This window comes from Tamandua tetradactyla, chromosome 15 (assembly GCF_023851605.1).
Source record: "Tamandua tetradactyla isolate mTamTet1 chromosome 15, mTamTet1.pri, whole genome shotgun sequence".
NCBI lineage: Eukaryota > Metazoa > Chordata > Mammalia > Pilosa > Myrmecophagidae > Tamandua > Tamandua tetradactyla.
The window spans coordinates 806,840-827,585 of NC_135341.1; the positions used below are offsets into that span (position 1 = coordinate 806,840).

General features: G+C 33.4%; 1 pseudogene; it reads left to right on the top strand.

The window, feature by feature from the left end:
* Positions 1 to 701: 701 nt before the first annotated feature.
* On the top strand, positions 702 to 2,351 carry LOC143657833 (importin subunit alpha-1 pseudogene; annotated as a pseudogene).
* The last annotated feature ends 18,395 nt before the right edge of the window (positions 2,352 to 20,746 follow it).

Below are 20,746 nucleotides of genomic sequence, written 5' to 3' on the forward strand. Positions count from 1 at the left end.
CTTGTATGTGATGGATTGCTTTTCTCTTGCTGCTTTCAAGATCCTCTCTTTCTCTTTGACCTCGGACATTCTGGTTATTAAATGTCTTGGAGTATGTCTATTTGGATCTGTTCTCTTTGGGGTATGCTGCACTTCTTGGATCTGTAATTTTAAGTCTTTCATAAGAGTTGGGAAATTTTCAGTGATAATTTTCTCCATTAGTTTTTCTCCTCCTTTTCCATTCTCTTCTCCTTCTGGGACACCCACAACACGTATATTCATGCGCTTCATATTGTCTTTCAATTCCCTGAGTCCCTGCTCATATTTTTCCATTTTTTTCCCTATAGTTTCTGTTTCTTGTTGGATTTCAGATGTTCTGTCCTCCCCAATTTACTTTTGAAACATAAAACATATTTTAATGTATCCATGTGAATATGAACATTAACAGATTAAAATTTCAATTAACTTTTGTTTATCATATTCACATGATGCAAAAAACCCCACCAGAGTAAAAAAATGAAAAATACCAAATGAAGAAAAAAGCTCTAGAATTCCTTTCAAATGTTAAACTTGTGAATGAAATGGCAATACACTTATATACTACAACCATGCTATGTGCTAGAATTTTCACTTAATTTCTACTTATCAAAAACAATTGTAGACAGTCTTCAGGCAGAGTCATGTTGGACGTTTCAAGTGCAGTAGACTCGCAACCTGTGAGCACTGTCAATCCTCCTGAGGAAGCCCAAGCCCGCTCCTGACCTTTCTCCCTTTGTCTCACAACAATGTCCACCAATGAGAATGCTAATTCACCAGCTGCCCACCTTAATAGATTCAAGAACAAGGGGAAAGACAGTACAGAAATGAGGCAACAGTGTATAGAAGTTAATGTGGAGCTTAGGAAAGCTAAGAAGGATGACCAGATGCTGAAAAGGAGAAATGTCAGCTCTTTTCCTGATAATGCTACTTCTCCACTGCAGGAAAACCGTAATAACCAGGGCACTGTAAATTGGTCTGTTGATGACATTGTCAAAGGCATAAATGGCAACAATTTGGAAAGCCAACTCCAAGCCACTCAAGCTGCTAGGAAACTGCTTTCTAGGGAAAAACAGCCCCCAATAGACAACATAATCCGGGCTGGTTTGATTCCAAAATTTGTGACCTTCTTGGGCAGAACTGATTGTACTCTCATTCAATTTGAATCTACTTGGGCACTCACTAACATTGCTTCTGGAACATCAGAACAGACCAAGGCTGTGGTAGATGGAGGTGCTATCCCAGCATTCACTTCTCTGTTGGCATCTCCTCACACTCACATCAGTGAGCAAGCTGTATGGGCTCTAGGAAACATTGCAGGTGATGGCTCATCTTTCTGAGACTTGGTTATCAAATATGGTGCAGTTGATCCTCTGTTGGCTCTACTTGCAGTTCCTGACATGTCATCTTTAGCATGTGGTTACTTACATAATCTTACTTGGACACTTTCCAACCTTTGTCGAAACAAAAATCCTGTACCCCCATTAGATGCTGTTGAGCAAATTCTTCCTACTTTAGTGAGTCTCCTGCATCATGATGATCCTGAAGTATTGGCAGATACCTGCTGGGCCATTTCCTATCTTACTGAAGGTCCAAATGAATGGATTGAAATGGTTGTGAAAACTGGAGTTGTGCCACAGCTTGTGAAGCTTCTAGGGGCTACTGAATTGCCAATTGTGACTCCTGCACTAAGAGCCATAGGAAATATTGTTACTGGGACAGATGAACAGATTCAGGTTTTAATCGATGCAGGAGCACTTGCTGTCTTTCCCAACCTACTAACTAACCCCAAAACTAATATTCAGAAGGAAGCTACATGGACAATGTCAAACATTACAGCTGGCCGTCAGGACCAGATACAGCAAGTAGTCAATCATGGATTAGTCCCATTCCTCGTTAGTATTCTTTCTAAGGCAGACTTTAAAACACAAAAGGAAGCTGTGTGGGCTGTGACCAACTATACAAGTGGTGGAACAGTTGAACAGATTGTATATCTTGTCCATTGTGGCATAATAGAACCGTTGATGAACTTTTTAACTGTGAAAGATATCAAAATTATTCTGGTTATTCTGGATGCCATTTCAAACATCTTTCAGGCTGCTGAGAAACTAGGTGAAACTGAGAAACTTAGTATAATGATTGAAGAATGTGGAGGCTTGGACAAAATTGAAGCTCTGCAAAACCATGAAAATGAGTCTGTTTACAAGGTTTCATTAAGCTTGATTGAGAAGTATTTCTCTGGAGAGGAAGAAGATCAGAATGTTGTGCCAGAAACTACCTCTGAAGGCTATACCTTCCAAGTTCAGGATAGTACTCCTGAGACTTTTAACTTTTAGATTGTACAGCTGAGGTTTGTTTGTGTACTCTGTTTGGTATACATTTGTCTTGTTGTTTCTCTATTTTAAGAACTCTTTTTAAATGTGATTTGTTATGTAGCACTTTTTACAACAATACTATACTTGAACAGTTCTAAACTGTACATACTATATGAAACCTGTCCTCTCAATGCATTTTCTTATTTCTGTGTGGAATTTCATATCTTGCAGTGTCCTGTAAATAAAGATTAAAATCCAAAAAAAAATTGTAAACAATAAAAAAGAAACACAAAAAGAAAAGAAAAACAAAGACAAAACAAAAAATGCAAAAAGCAGTTATAAAATTATCATCTCATTTTGATAGAACAGACATTCATAACTTATCAAGGGAGTGCTATCTGGCTTTTAAACTACCACAGCCATCCTCGCTTCTTTATCCCAGGAAACTGTTTTATTTTGTTCACATCATTTTACATTCTGAAATGTCCTTATTTATTCATCTTTATGCCAGTTTGAGAGTATTATACATCCCAGAAAAGCCATATTTTAATCCTGATCTAATCTTGTTGGAGCAACCATTTCTTCTAATAGAATTCACTTCTGTAGGGCACAAGCTTTGATTAAATTATCTTCACAGAGCTGAAGCATGCCTAATTGTGGGTGTCACCTTTTTATTAGATGGAGATGTAACTGCCCATTTGGGGTGGGTTTTGATTAGTTTACTGAAGTCATTTAAAAGAGGAAACATATTTCACAGAGAGAAAGAAATGACAGAAACCTCAGAGCTGACAGAGAAAGCAGATGTAGATGCTTGGAGACCAGTTGCTTCATGAACATAGACAAATGTTTGGAGATTCTTGAAGCCCAGCAGATGTTACCATGAGATGTTAAGCAAGGCAGAATCTGGAGAAAGCCAAGAAAAGCCAAGAGATGAAAACCAGCCCCAGAGAAGCAGTGAGGAACCCATGCATGTAGAGACTGAAAACAGAGCCCAGGAGCAAGTGACCAGCAGTAACCAGTCACATGAGGTCCCAGTCAGCAGGTGTTCCAGACAATTTGGCCATTCTTGAGTGAAGCTACCCTCTTGTTAGCACCTTAATTTGAGCATTTTCATAGACTTAGAACTGTAAACTTGTAACTTATTAAATTCCCCTTTTGAAAAGCTGTTCCACTTTTGGTATATTGCATTCCAGGAGCTTGCAAACTAATGCAATCTTCCAATTATTGATATTTCCAAATTCATTTGAGGGAATTCTGGCATGTTGTCTATAGGGTATCTAGTCAGTGTCTTTGTCTCCTTTCTCTATCTCCAGGACTAAAATGATTCCTTACATGATAATCAAGTCAGAAGCACTTATGAAGGAATTAAGGAATGTATGAATCTTTTTTCCTGTCTTCCAAAATGACCTTATATCCATATTATCCAACATCATGTAGGGGTTCTAATTTTGTAATATTCTGTAATTTTGTAAAAATTCTATCAAGATGAAGAATGTACATCCACAGAATGATGCCCTAACTGGATTTATTATATTTATAATCAGGATGTGACCCCTGGAATATAGCCCTTCTTAGATTTATTAACTGTTTTCAAATAGAATTCAAAATAGAGATTTATGTATGATGAAAATAACTGGAAAGTGTGGAAACTAGAGAGAAGAGCAAAGTGCTTTCCTGTGAAATCTTTTTGAGAAATTGATTAAATTGTGTCTTAAAATTTGGGGGATCATCTGAGTTCTCCAAACAGTGAGCTGTGAGCATACCACATTCACCTATACTTTCATAAGCCCTGCTTATATTCAGACATTTGTTGTATCAAAGCAACTTTTACCTCATTATCTACATTTCTTATTTTTAATGAGTCCTTTTACCATTTGAACTTTGAATCTCTTTCAGTAATTTCAACTGTCCCCTCCAAGACACTATGCCTATACTGTGCAATACTGTAAGCCCTAGATTTGAATTAGTGTTAAATTTACATTGACTTTTAAAAAAATCAAACAAAACTAAAAGTTCAGCTCCTGAGAAACACCAGTTCTAACAGTCCCCTCCAAGATTCTAGATCTGTGCTTTGAAATACCATAAGTACTAGTCTCAATTTGCTGTTAAATTTACATTGATGTTAACACAATCAATTAAAACTAAAATTTAAGCTCCTCAATAGTTCCAGTCAAATTTTAAGATCTCATTATATACATATGAGCAGTGGTTTCTGTAATGGACTGTGCAGAGATATATGCAGGGATGGGATACTATCTTTACTGCAGACAGCACTGTTTTGGCAAGTTGTCTGCATATTAGTAGTTCTTCAATTGTTTATAGATATAAAATAATTTATTTTCTCCTCTCTTAATTGCCCTCCATGTCTTTCTTCAAATGATATTTTCATTGTATTTGTTTTAATTTCATAAGGTAAGTATGCATATTGTTTAACTGGTATTTTCCACAAAATGAAGCAAAAATTATCTTATAGTATTGGTATAATTTTATTCACCTTTCAGATGTACTGCTTTCATGTATAAATTTCTTCTATACTTGTGGATTCCATTCTATCTTTAATATTACTGAATTTTTGGATATATCAGATCTTGAACATCACTAAATGTTTTGCTTTGATATATGATTGTTCTAATTTGCTAGCTGCCGGAAAGCAATATACCAGAAAATCAATGGCTTTTAAAAAGGAGAATTTAGCAAGTTGCATGTTCACAGTTTTTAGGCTGAGAAAACGTCCCAATTATAACAAGTCTATAGAAATGTCCAATCTAAAGTATCCTGGGAAAGATACTTTGATTCAAGAAGGACAATGAACTTCAGAGTTCTTTTCTCAAATACAAAGGCAGATGGTGAACACAGTCAGGGTTTTTTCTTGTCTGGAAGGGCACATGGTGAACATGACATGATCTGCTAGCTTCCTCTCCAGCCCCATCGGAGGCATTTTTCTTCTTCATTTCCAAAAGTCACTGGCAAGTGGACTCTGCTTCACAGTTCTGTGGCATTCTGTCATCTTTCTCTCTCTTTGAATCTCCAGATTTCTCCCAAATGTTTGCTCTTTTATAAGATTCCAGTAAAATAATCAAGACCCACCTGGAATGGGTAGAGACATGCCTCTACCTAATCCAGTTTAATACACACTCTTGAGTGAGTCACATCTCTATGAAGATAATCTAATTAAAATTTCTGACACAAAGTATGACATAGGGATTAGAAGAAATGGCTGCCTTTACAAAATGAGATTAGGATTAAAATATGACCTTTCTAGGGTACATAAATCTTTTCATACAGGACATCTTTTCAAACAGGCATGATGATCCAATATGAGTGGGTAGATTTGTCATTTATAATTTGAGTTATTACTTCATTCATACTAAAGAGATTTTGTTTTCTACAGGATTTGTCTTTGTTTTTCTATCTATGCTTTGTTAGAAAGTAAGCAGAAAGAAAGAAAGAATTTTTTTTGTTCAATTGTCCATTCTTTTCCCTTTAATACCTGGGCCAACACCAAGCCCATTGCTGCTACTGGGATTTACGAGGAACCACTTAATAACATCTCTTTAAAACACTGCACTATTGAGTAAAAGGAAGACAAATGACTGGTGAGTGGACGGTTGATTTTTTTACTAACGGAGCTTTGGTAGCATGTTTTGGTGTGGAAACAAAGAGATACCTACCACTGAACAGCAGCACAAGCAGATCTGTCCACAGAGAGGAAGAACTGGGAAATGACAGGCCTCCTTTCACATGACAATGAATGCTTTTATGTATTAAAGTGGTATTGAGGATGTATAAAATCTACTTTTGTTGGCTCTTTAAGAGATTCAGATGGAAAGCCTGAGCAAAGCACTCATATATCCTAAAGGCACTAAGGTCTTAAGTCACTACATTTGCTCTGTTGATAATTTGTATAATACTTTTTGTAGAAAATATTTTTGAATGAATGGACACTTGAATGATTTGGAAGCATTAAAAATTTGTAACATCTCCTCAAGATCAAGAGGGTAGGTATGTTCTTTGTAATATATTTCATCTCCATCTCATCACATAGTTTCTATTGACTCCATAGCAGCCCACTACAAAATGTATTTACTTTGATTTCTTTCACTTAATATATGTCTTCATCACAGTCTACATTTTTATTCATCTATGGCTAGCTCCTACATGCAAGAATTCCTGTCCATCAATTACTGTTATATTTTGAAAGAATGTGTGTGTTTATATTATGAGCTATGATTGAGTTACCTGTCAGTTTTGCAGACATTGTCCAGTATTTCATCAAGTTGGGGAGACTTTTCCCACTATTTGACATGTTTCTTTTTTTTGTACTGACCCTAAATATTTGTATTTGAATTACAAATAGTGAGAAAGAAATTTATTTAAAAGTAGTTCTATTTATATTTGTTTATCCATACTTAGAATGATCGTTCCAGAACTCTAAAATGAATTTCTTAATTTCTATTGAATTAAATCATAAAATTATTTTTCATATTGTGCACTTTTTCTTTGCTAGTTACATTAATTTCTTCTGTTTTAGAAACAATAAAAAATAAGTGGGTCAAAGAAGAAATTGCATGAGAAATCAGAAAATATTTCAAGACAAATGAAAATGATAACATAACACATCAAAACTTATGGAATGTAGTTAAGGCAGTGCTAGGAAGGAAAATTGTGGCCCTAAACACCCACAATAAAAGTAGGAAAGAACTAAAATAAACACCTAATGAAACACCTTGAAGAAACTAGAGAAACAATAGCAAACTAATCTCAAAAACAAGCAGAAGGAAAGAAACAAAGATTAGGGTAGAAGTAAATGAAATAGAGAACCAAAAACAATAGAGACACAATAAAAGCAAAAGTTGGTTCTTTGAGATGATCATTAAAATTAACAAACTTCACTAGACTGAAAAATCAAAAACAGAGAAGATGCAAATAAATAAACTCAGAAATGAGAGGGGTGACATTATTACTGACCCCACAGAAATTAAAAGGAGCATAAGAGCATATTAGAATATCTGTATGCCAAAGAATTAGTCACCTTAGATAAAATGGACAAATTCCTAAAATTATATGAATCCTACCCTGACTCTAGAAGAAACAGAAGACCTCAACAGGCCAGTTACAAGAAAAGAGATTCAGTCTATCATCAAAATCCTCCCCACTAGGCAAATCCAGATGGCTTCACAGGTGGATGCAGCCAATCGTTCCATGAAGAATTTAGTATCAATTGAGCTCAAACTCTTTAGAAAATTGAAAAACACTAACTAATCCATTCTACTATTCCAGCATCATGCTAAGACCAAAGCCAGGTAAAGATGCTACAAGAAAAAAAGAATTATAAACCAATTAATCTAATGAATATAGATTCAGATATCCTCAACAAAATACTTTCTAGCCAAATCCAACAGTATATTAAAAGAATTAGATACCACAACCAAGTGGGTTTTATCTGAGAAATATAAGGTTTGCTCAATACAAGAAAAATAATATAATACATGTAAAATTTGAAGGTAAAAATTCACATGATCATATCAGTTGATGCACAGAAAGCACTTGACAAAACTGAATATGCTTCAGTAAAATACTTCCAAAAATAAGATTAAAAAGCCCCTCAACATAATAAAAGGTGTATATGATAAACCCACATAAACATCATACATAATGATGAAAAACTGAAAGATTTCCCTCTAACATTTTAACAGTGCAATGATACCCACATCCACTACTGTTATTCAACATCATACTTAAAGTTCTACTAGAGATATTAGGAAATAAAAGAGATCCATATTGTAAAGGGAGAATTAAAACATTCACTCTTTGCAGATAATATGATCCCATTTATTTATTTATTTATTTATATTAATTAAAAAAAGAAATTAACACAACATTTAGAAATCATTCCATTCTGCATATGCAATGAGTAATTCTTAATATCATCACATAGATGTATGATCATTTCTTAGTACATTTGCATCAATTTAGGAAAAGAACTAGCAAAACAACAGAAAAAGATATAGAATGTTAATATAGAGAAAAAAATAAAAATAATAATTAAAAATAAAAATATATATATATAAAAAAAGGAAAAAAAACAAAAGACACAAACAAACAAGCAAACAAAAAAAAACTATAGCTCAGATGCAGCTTCATTCAGTGTTTTAACATAATTACATTACAATTAGGTATTATTGTGCTGTCCATTTTTGAGTTTTTGTATCTAGTCCTGTTGCACAGTCTGTATCCCTTCAGCTCCAATTACCCATTATCTTACCCTGTTGCTAACTCCTGCTGGTCTCTGTTACCAATGACATATTCCAAGTTTATTCTCGAATGTCGGTTCACATCAGTGGGACCATACAGTATTTGTCTTTTAGTTTTTGGCTAGACTCACTCAGCATAATGTTCTCTAGGTCCATCCATGTTATTACATGCTTCATAAGTTTATTCTGTCTTAAAGTTGCATAATATTCCATTGTATGTATATACCACAGTTTGTTTAGCCACTCGTCTGTTGATGGACATTTTGGCTGTTTCCATCTCTTTGCAATTGTAAATAATGCTGCTATAAACATTGGTGTGCAAATGTCCGTTTGCGTCTTTGCCCTTAAGTCCTTTGAGTAGATACCTAGCAATGGTATTGCTGGGTCATATGGCAATTCTATATTCAGTTTTTTGAGGAACCGCCAAACTGCCTTCCACAGTGGTTGCACCATTTGACATTCCCACCAACAGTGGATAAGTGTGCCTGTTTCTCCGCATCCTCTCCAGCACTTGGCATTTTCTGTTTTGTTGATAAGAGAACTGGATATCCATATGCAAAAGAATGAAAGAGGACCCGTATCTCACTCCCTATACAAAAGTTAACTCAAAATGGATCAAAGATCTAAACATTAGGTCTAAGACCATAAAACAGTTAGAGGAAAATGCAGGGAGACATCTTATGAAACTTACAATTGGAGGCAGTTTTATGGACTTTAAACCTAAAGCAAGAGCACTGAAGAAATAAATAAATAAATGGGAGCTCCTCAAAATTAAATACTTTTGTGCATCAAAGAACTTCATCAAGAAAGTAGAAAGACAGCCTACACAATGAGAGACAATATTTGGAAACGACATATCAGATAAAGGTCTAGTATCCAGAATTTATAAAGAGATTGTCCAACTCAACAACAAAAAGACAGCCAACCCAATTACAAAATGGGAAAAAGACTTGAACAGATGCCTCTCAGAAGAGGAAATACAAATGGCCAAAAGGCACATGAAGAGATGCTCAATGTCCCTGGCCATTAGAGAAATGCAAATCAAAACCACAATGAGATATCATCTCACACCCACCAGAATGATCCCATTTATAAAAATTTTTAAAAAATCAACAAAACTACCAGAGCTAATAAATGAGTTCATCAAAGTAATGAGATACAAGAGCATCATGCAAATATCAGTAGTGTATTTACACACTATTACTGAGCATTCTGAAGGGGAAATCAAGACAAAAAATATTCCATTTACAATGGCAACTAAAAGAATCAATATCATGGAATAAATTAACCAAGCATATAAAGGACCTGTATTTGGAAAACAACAAAATATTGCTTAAAGGAATCAAAGAAGAACTAAATAAATTGAGGGATATTCCATGTTCATACATTAGAAGAATAAATATTGTTATGAAGTCACTTCTACCAAAATTGATTTACAAATTTAAGTCAATCCTGATCAAAGTATTAACAGCTGATGTTGAAAAGAAGAAAAGGAAATTATCCAATTCATTTGGAAGATTAAGTGGCACAGAATAGCCAAAAACATCTTGAAAAAGAAGAAAGAAGCTGGGGGACCCACACTTCCTAACTTTAAAGTTCATTACAAAATTCAATGATAAAAACAGCCTGGACCTGACATAAAGATAAACATATTGATCAATGGAAGCAATTGAGAGTTCAGAATTAGACCTGAATTGTACATTTTTGTACAATTGATTTCTGACAAGTCTGACAAGTCCACTCTACTAGGACAGAACAGTCTCTTCAACAAATGTTGGAAAAACTGGGAGACATCTATATTTAAACAAAGAAAGAGAATTACTATCTCACAACTGATACAAAAATTACTTCAAAATGGATAAAAGACCAAAATGAAAGTGATAGGACCATAAAGTTCCTGGAAGAAAATGAAGGTAAAACTTGTGGTGGATAAAGGTTTATTAGACCTTACACCCAAAACACAAGCAATGAAAGAAAGAATACATAAATGGAACCTCCTTAAAATTGAATAGTTTTATGCTTCTAAGAACTTTGCCAAAAATGTGAAAAGTCAGCCTACTCAATGGAAAAAAATATTTGGAAATCACAAATCCAATAAGAATCTATGATACAGATTATACAAAGAAATCACACAACTCAATGATAAAATGTCAAATTCAATAAAAATGAGCAAAAGTCTTCAATGGACATTTTTCAAAAGAGGAAATATCAATGGTTAAAATGCACGAAGGCATGTTCAGCATTACTACCTATCAGGAAAATGTAAATCAAAATTATGAGCTATCATTTCACACCTACTGGAATGGCCAATATTTAAATAAAACAAGAAAAATACAAGTGTCAGAGAGGACATGAAGAAATAGGGACACTCATTTACTGCTGGTAGGGATGTAAAATGGTACAGCTGCTGTGGAAGACAGGTTTGCCATTCCTCAGGAAGTTAAATATAGAACTGCCATATGATGCAGTGATACCATTACTGTGTATATACCCAGAAGTACTGAAAGCATGGACATGAACAGACAATTGCACACTGATGTTAATAGCAGCACTATTCAAAACTGCCAAAAGATGGAAACAGCTCATGTTTATCAACTGATGAGGGATAAACAATAAACATGAATGAATATCATTCAGCTGTAAGAAGGAATGAATTATTGATGGCTGTAACAACACATAAGAACCTTGAGTATATTATGCTGAATGAAGTAAGCCAGACACAAAAGGACAAATATTTTATGATCTCACTAATATGAACTAATAATAAACAAAATCAGTCATAATCTAGAATATAAGGTACCAGGACACAGGAGAGTAGAAAATGGGAAGCTGATGCATATTTTTCATAGAACTTTTTATTACATTGATTCATAATAATTTGAAATGGATAAAAGGTGATGATGGTACTATATTATTGTGATTCTAATTAGCACTGCTGAATTATGTGATGTGGTTAAAAGGGGAAATGTTGTGTCATGTGTGTCACTAGGAGGAAAACTAGACAAAACAGATGACTGGTTAGTAGTAAAAACATAAGAATATTCTTTTACGAGCAAGTACAAATGTATGTCATTATCACAAGATGCTAATAGGGTGATAACTGGGAAAAACTAAACCTAAAACAAACTATTATTATGGTCAACAATAATATTTTAATATTCTTTTTTCAACTCTAAAATAGACACCACACCAACGCTGTTTAAATAATAAAGGCCTAAAAGGCTTATCAGATTTTCTTTTGGGAGGAATGAAAGTATTTTAAAATTGCCTGTGATGATGAATGCACAATTCCTGTTGATTATACTGTGAGAGCCATTGATTGTATACTTTGGATGAATTGTATGTTATGTGAATATACACTGATATGGTGTGTGAATATATCTCCATAAAAGTGCTTTAAAAATAAAGGAACTAAACCTAGGACACCATAAGGCACTGGAAAAAATATTTATAAAGTACAGAAAAAAATTATAAAGCAACACTTTTTATATCTAGAGAAGTTATTTTTCAAAACTTAGGGAAAGACTAAGATATTCTCAGATAAAAAAAGCTGAATATACATCATTTGATCAGCCCTATCAGCAAAACCAAAGTGAGTTCTTAAGACTGAAAGGAAAGGACACAAGATAGATGACCAAAGAAGCATGAAAAGCTCTCCAGTAAAGGAATTATGTTGGTAATTTTAAATTTCAGTACTATTTTATTGTATTTTTGTATTCAACTCCACATGCAGAATATAACAATCAAATGCATTAAAGTAATGAAATATGCATGGTTTCATATTCAAAATGAATAAACACAAAATTTGGGACAAGAACTTTATAAATAAGGGTGAATAGAGAAATACAGGAACAAAGTTTGTGGATGATCTTGAAGTTAAGTTGGTATCAAAATCTAAAAAGATTATTAGATACCGGATGTTAAATTAAACTCCATGGTAATCACACAGAAAATACCAGAAAAATATGCAAAAAAGGAAATGAGAAGTATTTCTGTAGTGGTTCATTAAAAAAGATCAACTAAATTAAAGAGGAGGAAGTAATAAAATAATTGATGTACAAAAAATTATGACTTACAAAAACCAAACACCAAAATTTTCAGAAGTCCTGAATTACCAGGAATTTTTTTAAAAGTAACTGTTTTAGGGCAGGCTGCAATGGCTCAGTGGCAGCATTCTTGCCTGCCATGCAAGGATCCTAGGTTCATTTCCCAGTGCCTGGCCATGTATTAAAAAAATGTAAATGTCTTAAATATTCAAGTTATCCCATCTACATCATGATTTTCTCCATCATGAATACAATATACCACAGGTTAGCATAAGAAATTAAATGGAATGTTAGTGGAGTTATACAGAAGCTGCAGCTGACACATGAAGGCCACTAGACAATGTAGAAACTGTCGAAGAACTCAGAAATGCATAAAATTTATGTATAGTATTATATAATATCAATATGTGTTATCTTTCAATACCAGCAAGTTATTGTAAACAGAAAAAAAATTCAGATTTCTTCTCTGGTATGAGTAGAGGACCAAAAAATTATATGCAGATTTTATACATTGTGGGGGGCAGATTTTATTCATTGTGGGGGGCAGATTTTATTCATTGTGGGTCACCACTTGCTCCCTAAACCCTGTGATGTGGAAGGGAGCACTCTATTCTACTTACAAGTGACACACCTTAAATTCAAAGACACAGATTAGTCAAAAGTGAAAGGATGAGAAAATATCCCATGAATATTGTAACCAAAACAGAGTAGGAATGGTTAAATAATCAGCAGACAAAACAGACTAAAAGTCAAATATTCTTAGGAGGAACAAAGAAAGACCTTACATATATTGATAAAAGGATCAATTGCAAACATAAATAGAATATGCAAACTCAGTCTTAAAACATAGAATATAGGGTACATAGAAATGGCCAAAAGTTAAAGAAGAGGCGGACAATTACTTATTACACAGAGAATTTTTAACAAGGTTGAAATTAAATGTTTGGAAATGTAGAGGTGAGAATAGTTTGTTACTGGGATTATAAGTAATAATTATCTACTTTAGGTGAATTTGGTTGAAAGGGGCTGATAGAGAAATAGTAAGTCACCAATTAACCCTACAAATATAATCAATTTCTTCTATGAACTAGTACAAATATATAATGCTTATATAAAGAGTTAATATAAATGATACATGGGGAAAATATCTTTGTCAGCTTTGGACTAGAGTTAACAGTAAAACCTTATTATTTCATCAACAGTGACAGACATACCACACTAATACTAGAGGTCACCAATAGAGGAGATAAGGGAAATGGGATGATTTGGTTTTTCTGTTTTTTGTTTTTTTTTTTCCTGGGCAGGCACCGAAAATCGAACCCGGGTCCTTGGGCTGGTTTTTCTGTTTTATACATCTATGTGTCATTTTTCTTTCTGAAGCAATGAAAATGGTCTATAATTTATTGTGATGATGATTGCACAATGAGGCGATGCTACTGTGAGACATTGTATACATATATGATATGTCAATATATCACAATAAAATTTGAGGATGAAAACACATGTAAATAAAAATTATTAGGCCTGAAATATGTGAACCAAACATTCACAGATTGATGGGAGAAATAGGTTATTTCATATTAATAATAGAAGACTTCAAAAAATCACTTTAAATAATGGCTAGCACATCCACACTGAAGGTCAAAAGAAAAAGGGGACTTGAATAATAATATGTATCAAGTAGATGCAACAGACATATATTGTTGTATATAACATATATAGAGAGGAAGAGTGTGAGAAATAGGCAACACAAATAGTTTAAAAACAACAGAGTAAATATTTTTCTGAAGTGAAGAAGGATCATTCCCTAGGACAGACAGTATATTATATCACAAACATATTGGAATGCAAGTTTCAACAAATTTTAGAAGATTGAAATCATATAAAGGAGCTTACCTGAACAAAGTGAAATGAATCTAATTATCAGTAACAAGAGAACATGAAAATTTACAAATATGTGGAAATTAAACAATGCACTCATAAGAAACCAAAGTAGCAAAGAAAAAATCACCAGGAAATTTGGAAATATCTTAAGATGAATGAAAAGGAAAATACAAAATACCCAGACTTGTGACAAAGATTAGGCAGATTGATAAAGAAACAAAAAGAGAGGACATGAATAACAAAAATCATTTGAGCTGAAAGGGGAAATAGTGAAATAAAAGGGATTGTAAGATATTAAGAATGACTGTATGCTAATAAATTAGATAACACATGAAATGGACAAATTCCCAGAGACACACCAATTCACTAAACTGACTCAATGACAAATATAATCTCAAAAAGACCAAGAACAATTAAGTATTACATCATTTATCAAAAACCTCCCAATGCAGCAACATCTAGGACAGTATAGCTTCATTACTGATTTAAGTAGAATTTCTGCAAAGAAAATACAAATAACCAATAGTACATGAAAAAATATTCAACATCATAGGTTATCAGAGAAATGCAAATCAAAAGCAAAATGAAATACCACTTTCCACCCTCAACATGGCTATTGCTAACCAAGTCAAGAATAATAAATTTTGATGAAGATACAGAGAAATAGCAATCCTGATATTACTGCTAGTGGCATTGTAAAGTGGTACAGTCACTATGGAGAGCAATTTGGCAGTTCTACAGAAAGTTGAGAATGGAATTCCCATATAACCTAACAATCCAATTTCTTGGCATAAACTCAAAAGCTAGGGACACAGATAATATGGTATACCAATGTTTACAGCAGCATTGTTCAAAGGAGATAAAAGTGGAAGCAACCCATGTCCATTAATAGATGAATGAGTAAAGAAAAAGTGGTATACAAATGTTTTGGAGCAGCTAGAAGACAAAAGCTGAAATGGTGATATGATAGCCCAAGACAAACTCTGGTATCTGTCCTGTAACTACTTGTTGGCAAATGTTTTGAAAACTATTGTTTTTGTCTTTCTTTGCTTTGTATATATGTTATAAAATAAACATATAAAATTAAGTCAAAATAAAATTAATATTCTCTTACAAACTAAGGTCTATAATTAACAGTAACACTGTAATATTCCTTCATTAATTATAACAAAGTCAGCAAACCAAACCTAACTGTCAATAATAAGAAGATATAAAGGGTATGGTATTTCTTTTGGAAGAAGTGATAATGTTCTCATATTAAAAGTGATGATGAATGCATAACTATGTGATTATACAAAGAGCCTTTGATTGTACACTTAGAATCAATTGTACAGTGTGTGAATAAAAACTGTTTAAAAAAGGTGGTATATATACATTGGAATATTATTCAGTTGTAAAAGTGAATAAGATCTGATACATACTATAGCATGCATGAATCATGAAGACATGTTGTATAAAATAAACCAGACACAAAATGACAAATATTGTATGAACTTGTTTATACAAAATAACTGAAAGAAGGAAATATTATAGTGACCAATGGCTGCTGTGTTACAAAATTATGTTGTTACCAAAGACTGGCAGTGGACAGAACAAAAAGGTGTTATTGTTTGATGAGTAGAAAGTTTCTGTTTGAGTTGATGTAGAAGTGGTATAATAGACATTGGTGATAGTAGCACAATGTCACAAATGTAATTGATCCAACTGAAATGTCCACTTGGAAGTGGTTAAATGGGAAACTGTGAGTAGTAATTGGTACCACAAGAACAAGTTTTAAAAAGATCACAATGATATATACACTTCACACTCATGAGAATGGTTACTGTTAAAAAAATAAATACTCACAAGGTGCAGTGAATTAGAAAACCTTGTACATTTCTGGTGGGAATATAAAATGATGCAACCACTATGTGAAAGAGTTTGGAGATTTCTCAAATAGTTAAACATACAACTATCATCTGACCTGGCATTCTACTTATAGATATATTTCTCAAAAACAGGAAACTCAAACATAATTGTAGAGCAATACTTACAGAAATGTTTTTATTATATCTAAAAGATGGAAGTAACCCAAGTATGCATCAAACAGAGGAGATAAAGTGTGTTCTATAAACATACAATGGAATATTATTCAGCTGTATAATGAACTTCTGACACATGCTACCATGGATGAACTAGAAGACATAACATTGAATGAAATGTCAGGCACACACAGACATATTGTATGATTTCATTCATTTGAATAACTGAAATGAGCAAGTTCAGAGACAGAAAATAGATTAGAGCTTATCTGGTGCAGGATAGATAAGCAATAGTGAATTGATGCACAATGGCTACAGAATTTCTGTTTAGGGTAAAAGAAAGGTTCTGGAAATGAATGGTGGTGAGCATAGTCCAACGTTGTCCATGTAACTAATCTCAGTGAATATTATTCTTAGGAGTGTTTGAGATGGTAACGTGTATGCTGCATATATGTTTCCAGAATTTAAAAATTGTCTTTGTCTCTTTTGTTGCTCTTTTTTTAAATTGTGGAAACATATATACAGCATACATGTTATACTGTCTCTTTTCTTACCGCAAGATGGGATCTAATATTGGAGAAAAGACTTGAAAAGACCTTGTTGGACATATGCCTTGTAATGATATTAATGTGTATAACTTGTTAACTCTACATAAGGCAGTTACATTCGTGATTATCCTAGTTCTAAGGATATTTACATAGAAGTATTTGTGTGCAAGGAAAATAGTGTGTCCAGGATACTCTCAAATATTTAGGAAAGAGAAAGACGTAAAGGAAGAAAGAAGGAATGGCAAATGTGACAAAATATAAAAACTATGAAGTCAAGACATAGGGGCAGGGTTGTGTTTTGATATTCTTTATCTTTTGCATTTGTCCTGTGTGCCAGTTTTAAAGGATTTGTGTACCCTAGAAAGCCATGCGTCAATCCTAATCCAATCTTGTGGAGGAAGCTATTTCCTTAAGCCCTATCCAGTACTCTATGCTGGGAACTTGATTAGATTATCTCCACACAGATGTGGCCCTACCCATTCCATGTGGATCTTGATTAGTTTACTAGAATTCTTTAAAAGAGGAAGCATTTTGAGGAAAGTGGAGAACAAGGAAAGAGCATCAGAACCACAGAAGAACCACAAGCCAGAGACATTTGGAGATGAAAAAGGAAAGTGCCCCCAAGAGAGCTTCATGAAATAAGGAGCCTAGAGAGAAAGCAAGCAGCATTGCCATGTTCACCATGTGATTTTCCAGTTGAGAGAGAAACCTTGAATTTCATAGGCCTTTCTTAAGCGAAAGTAACCTCTTGTGCCTTCATTTGGACATTTTTATAGACTTGCTTTAATTGGAACATTTTCATGGCCTTAGAACTATAAAATTGTGACTTATTAAATTTCCCTTTCTAAATGCCACTCTGTTTCTGGTATATTGCATTCTGGCATCTAGCAAACTAGAACACCCTGCAATTTAGAAATTATTTCAGTAACATTAAAGGAAAAAGTGAAATGAGAAGGGAATTGAAATGGCACACTACAAAATAATGGAGGATTTAATAATAAAAAATACACACAGAAAACAATTAAAATGAAAGTTTTATGTCTTTCATTGTAAGTAATTTTATTCATTATTCCAAGCTCTGTTCTCATTTATCTTAATAAATTTTCATTTAAAGTAATTACTTAATTAGAACAGAGCTTCATCAACCATTTATTGCCTGTAAGAGAACCACTTTAGATACAAACACCAGAGAGGTTGAAAATGAAGAAATGGAAAACAGTACAGAGATACTACATGCAAATAATAGCTAGAAATTAAATAGGCACACTAGAATAAAAGATAGAAAGTAAAACAACCATAGTTATAAAAAAACAAAGAACATTTTGTGTATATATGAAAGTGTCAACCCATCAAGAACATGTAAAAATTATAAACTTATATACAGGGAACAGCAGAGCACCAAAATATAAGGAGGAAAAATAAACATGTATCTATTGGGATAAACATATAACTCTATTATGGTAGATAGCTCTACCATAATAGTTGGACAGTTCAATTTTCCATTTCACAAATGAACAGAAAAACTAGACAGATGATTGATAAGGAAATAAAGGACGTAAACAACACTATAATTCAACTAGTTCTAGCAGAATATGTGTTCTTCTGAAGTCCATGTGGAACATTCACAGAATAGATCACTTATGTTACACTATAACCTATATAAAAAAACACTGAAAACATAAGTTAACATCTTTGACTGAGTGAAATGAAATTAGAAATTGATAACAAAAGGGAAAGTGGGAAGTTCAACACATATGTGGAAATTGAACAATATGCTCAATCAGCCAAAGGGTCACAGATGAATCATGAGGAATATCATAAAACACTTAGAAGATATACAAAATTGAATATACAACATAACTTATAGGATGCACTGAAAATCTTGCTAATAGGGAAATTTACACATAAACACCTGTATTTAGGGTGGGCAATGGTGGCATAGTTGCAGCATTCTCACCTGCCATGCTGGAGACCAGGGTTCAATTCCTGGTGCCTGCCTATGCAAGAAAAACCTGTATTTAAAAAGAATAACAATTTTAAATTAATACCAGAATTTACAACTTAAGGAAATAACAAAAGAAGAGCAAAATAACCCAAATCTGGTAGAAGGAAGGAAATAAAGATTAGATCACAGATAAATCAGAGAACTGAAAAACAATAGAATCAATACAACTAAAAGTTAGTCTTTGAAAAGATCAACAAATTTGAAAATCTGATAGCTAGATAAAGAATAAAAGAGAGAAGAAATAATCCATTAAAGTTAGCAACAAATGTGGTGACATTTCTAACAACCTCAGAAATAAAATAGGTTTTAAGAAAATACTACAAACATTTCTGCCCCAACAGATTAGATATCTTTGACAAGATGGCCAATTCCTAGAAACCCACCTTGTCCACTTCATAATATTTACTCATAAAAATTCACTTTTTTTAAAAAAGTGCATATTTTTGAAAAGCAGGAATTTTATGTAATCATGTATTCTACTTTTTATATTATTCATAATTTTATGTTACCTTTTGTCTTTCTAGCTTAGTTATTATGCAACATTTTTAAAGCAATTAATAATCTCTTTGAGTCAAGGCTGTGTTAGTTGATGCAAATATGCAGGTGAACAAAAAAGTCAATTGTCTGCCCTGTGGTGTTTAAGTTTAGTTTACAAAGGATAATTTAAAGTTAAAAAATGACAATATTAACTATGCACATAGTATCGAAGAATGTCATTTTTGAGATGGGACAATCTTGTTGGAAAGAACAGATGTGTTTGGTGAAATTTAAAGTATTGAGCTGGACAAAGTCCTAGAAAATTTGCCTGGTATACAAACAAGTTTAATGAGAAAATGCACAAAATCCCAGCAACAGTAGACTGTTCTTTGCAGAAATTGAGAGTGGAATGAACTGCAGGCAATTGGGGTAGACTGGATGGCAAAGAGTGACAAAGAGAAGAATTCAGGGTCTGAGGACAACTGCCCTTAGAACAAGCCCTATAAGTCCTTGTTCTAAGAACTGTGCATGCATTGACAAATTTAAAGAAAAATGGCATAATGAGATATCTGTGTCCAAGTGAGCCCTTTAGGTTTAGGACACATTGACATGAGGACTAAAGGGGTATATTAAGAGAAAATTTAGAATGGTACTAGTGAATTTTAGATATCCAAAAATGGATGCCTAAAAACCTTAATGAAAGAAATGAGATCTGTATCATAGGGTCCAATATGGAAATTGAAATCAAGTATAATTTGATCCTCTCTTCTTGAATCCCATGTAGACTAAGGAGAGGTGACTTACTTGAGGCCTCACTTGAATCATCTTGCAGGTGATCCTACTAGTGCAATCTGGTACAATTTGAGCATTAAATAAATAATAGATGAGAATACATTGAATAAAATAGAATATATAATATTTGAGTGCTGTAACATAGCCAGTGAGCAAGCAAACCCTTTGTAAGGCAGAAAGCCAAATAAAATATAGATCTCTGTCAGAAATGGAAAATATGACTGGATGACAACCATTAGAGGGTGGTTGACTTGGTTGAAAAGATTGTGGGTGGTGGATGAATGGAGACCACAGTATTGATATAATCTCAAAATACATCTTCATAAAATGACATTATAATACAAAGTGAAAGCATGTTTTTTCATATGGAAGCACTTTAAGAAATTTCA